Source organism: Salvelinus fontinalis, chromosome 35, assembly GCF_029448725.1.
Source record: "Salvelinus fontinalis isolate EN_2023a chromosome 35, ASM2944872v1, whole genome shotgun sequence".
Classification (NCBI taxonomy): domain Eukaryota; kingdom Metazoa; phylum Chordata; class Actinopteri; order Salmoniformes; family Salmonidae; genus Salvelinus; species Salvelinus fontinalis.
In genome coordinates, this window is record NC_074699.1 from 838979 (window position 1) to 848978 (window position 10000).

At 43.0% G+C, this 10000-nt stretch overlaps 1 long non-coding RNA gene across 1 annotated transcript; it reads right to left on the reverse strand.

Moving 5' to 3' along the window:
- Positions 1–3292: 3292 nt before the first annotated feature.
- Positions 3293–5380, reverse strand: LOC129834963 (uncharacterized). The gene is made up of 2 exons (XR_008756336.1): positions 5316–5380; positions 3293–5068 (listed from the first exon to the last, which is right to left on the reverse strand). It is a non-coding gene; the product is annotated as an uncharacterized LOC129834963 (long non-coding RNA).
- Positions 5381–10000: the final 4620 nt, after the last annotated feature.

Genomic DNA, 10000 nt, shown 5'->3' on the forward strand with positions numbered 1-10000 from the left:
CCCCATCCATGTTGAGAGCCCCCCCCCCCCATCCATGTTGCCAGCCCCCCCCCCATCCATGTTGCCAGCCCCCCCCCCCATCCATGTTGCCAGGTCCCCCCCTCCCCCCCATCCATGTTGCCAGGTCCCCCCCATCCATGTTGCCAGGTCCTCCCCCCTCCCCATCCATGTTGCCAGGTCCCCCCTCCCCCCATCCATGTTGCCAGGTGCCCCCCCTCCCCATCCATGTTGCCAGGTCCCCCCCCCCCCATCCATGTTGCCAGGTTCCCCCACTCCCCATCCAAGTTGCCAGGTCCCCCCCCTCCCCATCCATGTTGAGAGCCCCCCCCCATCCATGTTGCCAGCCCCCCCCCCCATCCATGTTGCCAGCCCCCCCCCCCCCATCCATGTTGCCAGGTCCCCCCCCCCCCCCCCCCCCCCATCCATGTTGCCAGGTCTCCTTGTAAAACAGTTCTGGTGTAAAACTCACAGGGCATAAAAATTCCAGACAAATGGTCTGCCTCCCAAATGGCCCACTATTCCCTGTGGAGCCCTTTGGGTATTTGCCTGGCACCCTACTCCCTATAGAGCCCTATGGGAATGTAGTGCACTACATAGGGGACAGGGTGCCATCTGGGAGGCAGACATGGAGCCTCGGCTTTAAGGTCAAACACTGACGTCAGGCATGTCTGGTGAAACGGGGAGGGACCGTTAGACTTCATTGAAACCAGGGAGGGTCTGAAGTTGCCTATTTCATGCTGTATTTAACCAATACTCTTCAGCACTTATCCTGTTTCAAGAGGGGATGTTGTGGTGAATTTGACTAGTTTGGGTGAATTTAGTTGTTTGGTGTACTCAGCGTGTGTGTAATATACAATGTGGGAGGTTATGTGCTCACGTACATGTCATTCCAGAAAAGCCTAATCAGCTGTTCTCTCTCCGTGAAGATTTCTGCATGAGCCATGCAATGATTTCGCAGCTGCCCGAACTGAAACGGGACACTTTTAATCTGTCCTATCTAACAAGACACAGACACAGTTGAGTCAGAGGGCTGTCAAACTGAAAAGGGACACTTTTAATCTGTCCTATCTAACAAGACACAGACACAGTTGAGTCAGAGGGCTGTCAAACTGAAAAGGGACACTTTTAATCTGTCCTATCTAACAAGACACAGACACAGTTGAGTCAGAGGGATGTCAAACTGAAAAGGGACACTTTTAATCTGTCCTATCTAACAAGACAGACACAGTTGAGTCTGAGGGACGTCCTTAGTAGCACATTATTCTTAGTAGCACATTATGTAGATTTCATACCTGACTGAACCAGAGACTCTCTTCTGGACTGTAGATATCAGACCTGACTGAACCAGAGATACTCTTCTAGACTGTAGATATCATACCTGACTGAACCAGAGATATCATACCTGACTGAACCAGAGATACTCTTCTAGACTGTAGATATCATACCTGACTGAACCAGAGATACTCTTCTAGACTGTAGATATCATACCTGACTGAACCAGAGACTCTCTTCTGGACTGTAGATATCATACCTGACTGAACCAGAGATTCTCTTCTGGACTGTAGATATCATACCTGACTGAACCAGAGATACTCTTCTAGACTGTAGATATCATACCTGACTGAACCAGAGACTCTCTTCTGGACTGTAGATGTCATACCTGACTGAACCAGAGATTCTCTTCTGGACTGTAGATATCATACCTGACTGAACCAGAGATATCATACCTGACTGAACCAGAGACTCTTTTCTGGACTGTAGATATCATACCTGACTGAACCAGAGACTCTCTTCTGGACTGTAGATATCATACCTGACTGAACCAGAGATATCATACCTGACTGAACCAGAGATTCTCTTCTGGACTGTAGATATCATACCTGGCTGAACCAGAGATATCATACCTGACTGAACCAGAGATTCTCTTCTGGACTGTAGATATCATACCTGACTGAACCAGAGATATCATACCTGACTGAACCAGAGACTCTTCTGGACTGTAGATATCATACCTGACTGAACCAGAGATTCTCTTCTGGACTGTAGATATCATACCTGACTGAACCAGAGACTATTCTGGACTGTAGATATCATACCTGACTGAACCAGAGATTCTCTTCTGGACTGTAGATATCATACCTGACTGAACCAGAGATATCATACCTGACTGAACCAGAGACTCTTCTGGACTGTAGATATCATACCTGACTGAACCAGACATTCTCTTCTGGACTGTAGATATCATACCTGACTGAACCAGAGACTCTTCTGGACTGTAGATATCATACCTGACTGAACCAGAGACTCTCTTCTGGACTGTAGATATCATACCTGACTGAACCAGAGACTCTTCTGGACTATAGATATCATACCTGACTGAACCAGAGACTCTTCTGGACTGTAGAAATCATACCTGACTGAACCAGAGACTCTCTTCTGGACTATAGATATCATACCTGACTGAACCAGAGATTCTCTTCTGTACCTGGGTGTAAATACTAATTTAAATAATGTAATAATGTATCTGATCCTAGGCTTAATGGACCTATAGAATAGTTCCAGAACTTTAAACCATTCCAGGAAGGCTAAAGAAAACTATAAAAGTAATTAACAGATTTCAGACAATATTTGAACCCTGGTCTGGTTGAGAGACAATAATCCTTTGAGTCATGAATGGAAGCATGAGGTAATTCACACACCTACTGAAGTTATTTGCTAGACCCAGTAATGACGTAACGTTTGAGGCAACAATTTAACTAAGAACAATGTTGGCTCTCACCTACTGCATTGTGTACCACATGTGTTTTCAATCAGGTCCTCTCGTCATACAGTATAACATTGGCTACAACACTGTCTGTCTCTCAGCTCTGGTGTGGATTTGGTATCACAGCATGGTCTATATAGCTCCGAGTCAGTGGTGTAAAGTACTTACTTTAAGTAAAAAATACTTTGAAGTACTACTTAAAGAGTTTTTTGGGGTATCTGTACTTTACTTTACTATTTATATTTTTTACAACTTTTTCTTTTACTTCACTACAATAATGTACTTTTTACTTCATACATTTTCCCTGACAACCAAAAGTACTCGTTACATTTTGAATGTTTAGCAGGACAGGAAAATGGTCCAATTCACACACTTAGCAAAAGAACATCCCTACTGCCTCCGATTTGGCGGACTCACTTAACACAAATGCTTTGTTTGTAAATGATGTCTGTGTAACGGCAGTCTATGTCGTCCTCCTCCTCAGACGAGGAGAGGCGAGAAGGATCTGAGGACCAATGTGCAGCGTGGTAATTTTCCATTATTTAATTAACACAAAACAAGACACTATACAAAATGACAAAACAAACTAACCGTCACAGTCCTAGCTGGTGCAGACAAAACACAAAGTCAGGAAACAATCACCCACAAACAAACAGTGGGAACAGCCTACCTTAATATGGTTCTCAATCAGAGGAAACGTCAAACACCTGCCTCTAATTGAGAACCATATCAGGCAACACATTTAACCCAACATAGAAACAGACAAACTAGACACACAACATAGAATTCCCACCCAGCTCACGTCCTGACCAACACTAAACAAGCAAAACACATACGAACTCTGGTCAGGACGTTACAGTCTGAGTATTGGAGTGTCCCCCTTGCAATCCGTAAAAAAATAATAATAATAGTGCCGTCTGATTTGCTTAACCCATTTAATCCCTACATTTTTCCCAGACATGAAAATATCCAAATCATGTGTCATTAGCAACCCTTTGAAGTAATCAATCATTCTTTTTGGAAATGTTCATTGAAAAGTACATGAAAAAATGTGTTTTTATAGTCGGTCACAATTGTGACCGGTGGGATAATGTGATGTATACTGTATTAACATATTTCTCCTATGCAGTCATCAAAATGCTTATATATCCCAACCCAGTTATTGACACATTTAAAACTCTGTCACTAGCAGTCCCCAGACCAGTTATTAACACATTTAAAACTCTGTCACTAGCAGTCCCCAGACCAGTTATTAACACATTTAAAACTCTGTCACTGGCAGTCCCTAGCCCAGTTATAAACACATTTAAAACTGTGTCACTAGCAGTCCCCAGCCCAGTTATTAACACATTTAAAACTCTGTCACTGACAGTCCCCAGCCCAGTTATTAACACATTTAAAACTCTATCACTGACAGTCCCCACCCCAGTTATTAACACATTTAAATCTCTGTCACTGACAGTCCCCAGCCCAGTTATTAACACATTTAAATCTCTGTCACTGACAGTCCCCAGCCCAGTTATTAACACATTTAAAACTCTGTCACTGACAGTCCCCAGCCCAGTTATTAACACATTTAAAACTCTATCACTGACAGTCCCCAGCCCAGTTATTAACACATTTAAAACTCTGTCACTGACAGTCCCCAGCCCAGTTATTAACACATTTAAATCTCTGTCACTGACAGTCCCCAGCCCAGTTATTAACACATTTAAAACTCTGTCACTGACAGTCCCCAGCCCAGTTATTAACACATTTAAAACTCTATCACTGACAGTCCCCAGCCCAGTATTAACACATTTAAATCTCTGTCACTGACAGTCCCCAGCCCAGTTATTAACACATTTAAAACTCTGTCACTGACAGTCCCCAGCCCAGTTATTAACACATTTAAAACTCTGTCACTGACAGTCCCCAGCATTGCTACTAGAATGCCCCGTCACATTCTAGTGTGACTATTTTACATATCAAAAACCCTTAATACCGCTATGAATACTGAGAGAAAAGACAAAAAAAACAAAAACAAGCGTCAAAGTATTTCAACATTGTTACTTGGTGGTGAGGAGGTAGGTCTTCATCACTGATAACGTTGTTCCTGTCATGATCTGTTTGTGATAGGTTCAGGATATACATTCAACCAGTCTGGCTGGCCAATGGCCTGTCTCCCCCTCATAGTCCATATCTGACCCATCGCTATCACAATCCCTCAGGACAGCCTCTTTCTCATTTTGAGAGAGAACTGCAATGTTGCATGCCTTGTCTAGGCGGTCACCTAGATCCAACATATCCAGAACTTGACTCAAACTAAAACAAAGAACAGAGTAGAAAGTTAGGTAGAACAAGACCTATGTATGTGTATAAGATGTGTATACCTAGATGCACTGTGTTAATCCCGCCGGTCACTATTGTTGCCGTCAACATGTTTACTCATTCTATGACCACACTGAACAAAGTTGAGTAATTACAAATGCATATATCAATACGAGACATCTTAAAGATGATGTGTACCAAAGATCTTTGTCCTATCTTTATAGTAACATACTTTACTAACCTTTTGATGTTTTGGGGAGTTTTGATGCAGCCATCGTCTTCTCATGGTGCAACCAGGAAGTAAACAGCTCTGGTCATGTGACAATTTACAGGAAACATGTGACACTGCACATCTTTCATTGAGACCCTCTTTTTTATTTCAATATTTGCTGGAAATGATTTGATACGTCATTCAGTAACATGTTTAGAGCCTTATAATTGGAAATGCTTTTTTAATTAAATAGGTTCATATAAGGAATCTGAAATTATTTATACATTTAATGTTGATACTTAAGTATATTTTAGCAATTAAATTTACTTTTGATACCTAAGTATATGTAAAACCAAATACAAAACCAAAATCTCTCTCTCTCTCTCTCTCTCTCTCTCTCTCTCTCTCTCTCTCTCTCTCTCTCTCTCTCTCTCTCTCTCTCTCTCTCTCTCTCTCTCTCTCTATCTCTCTCGTGGTAGAGTGCTTATTTAAATGGTTTGAACAGAGAGACACCAGCTGATGGTGCAGATCAGAGACCAGAGAGAGAGTTCAAAGATTCCTGTGAGGAGCTCCTAGAGCGTCCTCCTCCTTCCTCCTCAGGTAAAGTTGACAAGTTCATCTAGCTAACCCCTCCTCAAGATGTCGCCTGGGAGGTGCTTAACACTCATTCTGCTCAGCTCAAAAGTCAGTTGTTTGATGTTATTAACCAACAGAGACAGTTCATGATAATAATCGGACTGGGAGGGTTGGTTGTTTTTAGATTCCTGTGGAGGGAGGTCAGAGTTCAGACGCTAGTCAAAACAGACCGCTTTGACACATTTTCCCATGGCTACGGTAAATAGGAACTGGTCCAAAAAGCAACACAGGTCATCTGATATCATACTCCCCTTCTCATAGGTTAATATCCAGGAAGGGAGAGGATCTGTCTGAGTCCTGTTATATCAACACACATACACATGCAGTGATCAGTATCACCTCACTAAACCTCACACACCCAGGACCTGGCTGTTATGTGACAAGGTACAAATCTGTCGTTCTACCCCTGAACAAGGCAGTTAACCCACTGTTCCTAGGCCGTCATTGAAAATAAGAATTTGTTCTTAACTGACTTGCCTACTTAAATAAAGGTAAAATAAAAATAAATAAATAAATGTGTTGAGCTAAAAGGGAGATTGTAGACTAAGAACACCCACACACGCCCTCTAGTGGTGAAGGATTGGACAGATCAGGACACGGGTGTGGGCTGTGATCGCCAGCATTACAGCTTCAGACAAATGTAACCTGCGGAAACCCCTTGAATATCTCTGTAAATGATGTTACAATACATATAATATCATGTGGAGAGCAGCAGCCAATCAGCATTTTATCTCCAGTCATTCTGTGAAATAATAATGGAACTGGGAATTTACATTCACTCAATCAATCGTTCAACATGAGCTCAGATGTACAACTTTACAGATTTGTGAAACAAGTCCAAACCATGAGCCCCAAACCACTAGACACGCCTCATTCTGACCTCAACCACGACCTGGTCATATGTAGCCACTAGACACGCCCCATTCTGACCCCAGTCATGACCTGGTCATATGTAACCACTAGACACGCCTCATTCTGACCTCAACCATGACCTGGTCATATGTAACCACTAGACACGCCCCATTCTGACCTCAACCATGACCTGGTCATATGTAACCACTAGACAAGCCCCAATCTGACCTCAACCATGACCTGGTAACTAGACACACCTCAGTCTGACCCCAACCACGACCTGGTCATATGTAGACACTAGACACGTCATATTCTGAACACAATTCCACAATTCCGTTATAGAATTCCAAATCCGTAACATTACTCCTAACATTGGAATCTTCTACTCTGGAAGTCCATCGCCCATCACTCCCAAAGATAGCTGTGAAGGAATCCCCCCAGTGTCTCAGAGGAGTCCCCCCAGTCTGTATCTCTCTGTGTGTGTGTGTGTGTGTGTGTGTGTGTGTGTGAGTGTGTGTGTGTGAGTGTGTGTGTGTGTGAGTGTGTGTGTGTGTGTGTGTGTGTGTGTGTGTGTGTGTGTGTGTGTGTGTGTGTGTGTGTGTGTGTGTGTGTGTGTGTGTGTGTGTGTGTGTGTGTGTGTGTGTGTGTGTGTGTGTGTGTGTGTGTGTGTGTGTGTGTGTGTGTGTGTGTGTGTGTGTGTGTGTCTGTGTGTGTGTGTGTGCATCATACCATCTAGTGGAGGAAAAGCACAATGGATTATGTTTATATTTTATATTTATATTTCCTACAATGTTATAAATACATCATAATTTGGCCATTCCCCCATTCATTTATTAAAATGTTTTTCATTTGCGTATTTTTATTTTATTATAATATACACTTCGTTAGGAAAGTATTCAGATCCTTCGACTTTTTCCACATTTTGTTAAGTAACAGCCTTATTCTAAAATGGATTAAATAAATACAACATCCTCATCAATATACACACAATACCCCATAATGACAAAGTGAAAACCTGTTTTTAGAATTTCTTTGCAAATTATCTGTAGAGCTCCGAGACAGGATTGTGTCGAGGCACAGATCTGGGGAAGGGTACCAAAACATTTCTGCAGCATTGAAGGTCCCCAAGAACACAGTGGCCTCCAGCATTCTTAAATGGAAGAAGTTTGGAGCCGCCAAAACTCTTGCTAGAGCTGGCCGCCCTGCCAAACTGAGCAATCGGGGGAGAAGGGCCTTGGTCAGGGAGGTGACCAAGATCCCAATGGTCACTCTGACAGAGCTCCAGAGTTCCTCTGTGGGGATGGGAGAACCTTCCAGAAGGACAATCATCTCTGCAGCACTCCACCAATCAGGCCTTTATGGTAGAATGGCCAGACAGAAGCCACTCCTCAGTAAAAGGCACATGACAGCCCGCTTGGAGTTTGCCAAAAGGCACCTAAAGACTCTCAGACCATGAGAAACAATATTATCTGGTCTGATGAAACCAAGATTGAACTCTTTGGTCTGAATGCCAAGCTTCACATCTGGAGGAAACCTGGCACCATCCCTACGGTGAAGCATTGTGGTTGCAGCATCATGCTGTGGGGATGTTATTCAGTGGCAGGGACTGGGAAACTAGTCAGGGTCGAGGGAAAGATGAACGGAGCAAAGTACAGAGAGATCTTTGATGAAACCTGCTCCAAAGCGCTCAGGACCTCAGACTGGGGCAAAGGTTCACCTTCCAAACGGACAACGACCCAAAGCACATAGCCAAGACATCACCGGATTGGCTTCGGGACAAGTCTCTGAATGTCCTTGAGTGGCCAAGCCAGAGCCCGAACTTGAACCCGATCGAACATCACTCGAGAGACCTGGAAATAGCTGTGCAGCGACGCTCCCCATCCAACCTGACAGAGAATGAGAGAATCTGCAGAGAAGAATGGGATAAACTCACCAAATACAGGTGTGCCAAGCTTGTAGCATCATACCCAAGAAGACTCAAGGCTGTAAACGCTGCCAAAGGTGCTTCAACAAAGTACTGAGTAAAGAGTCTGAATAGTAAATGTGATATTTCCAATATTTCCCCAAATTTCTTAAAACTTGTTTTTGCTTTGTCATTATGGGGTATTGTGACGTCATTATGGGGTATTGTGATGTCATTATGGAGTATTGTGTGTAGATTGATGGGGGGGGGGGGGGTGAAATGATTTAATCAATATTAGAATAAGGCTGTAACACAATGTGGAAAATGTCAAGGTGTCTGATCACTTTCCGAATGCACTGTATTCCATTTAACAGACTCTTTTATCCAAATCAACTTACAGCAGTGGCGGTTGGTACCGTTTAAGATGAGGGAGGATGATACATTTTTTTATGAGCATGGCTTTATATCTATTATAGCATATTGGATGACTGTCATTGATATTCCATTCACACAGTTCAATGTAACTGTGATAGGTTTAGGATACTACATGATACTCATATTTTCCCTGTACACATCATGAGGTCGCTACAACCTAGCCTATGAATGAAAGTTTACAATGTAGGTGCACAGGCCGAGATACAAAAATTACAAAAAATACAAAAATGTAAGTTGACAGACAGGTGTAATCATTAGTCCAACAGTTGCAAACGAGCGTTTCTATTGGACAAATTTAGGAATGTTTATCCAGGTTTCGTTCCGTTTGCTTCCGTTGAAGATTTTTTTTCTCGACAGAATCGGCTGAGTGAAACACCCCTGATCAAACATAGCAGCCAGATTGTTGTATAATTCCATCTGACATCTACGTACTCTCCTTGTCTCACCTTTACCTTCACGTGTGGACTTCAGTGCACAACACGTCAGCTGTCTGTGACCAGGCGAAAAAACCTTTCCAAGTCCAACCTTCATATCATAACCGCTAACTGCTACACACAGCCTAAATCATTGTCACCATATTAGCTAACGTCAAGTCAACAACATAGCTACTAGAACTAACACGTTAGTAAACCCGCTACAATCATGCAGTACAGTGTACAGTTAGCAGCAAGCTGTTTAGCAGTTACACCGGCAGGCCACGGTGACAATAAATGAATCAAGCCAAACGCTTACCTTGACTTGGAAGAGTTCCGTTGTTGGATAGCCATAGCCAGCCAAGTAACATAGCATCCTTCTCTGCATTCGCTAGCTAAGTAACTGAAAGTTGAATAAAATAAGAAATATATCTAGCTCTCTCTCTCTCTCTCTCTCTCTCTCTCTCTCTCTCTCT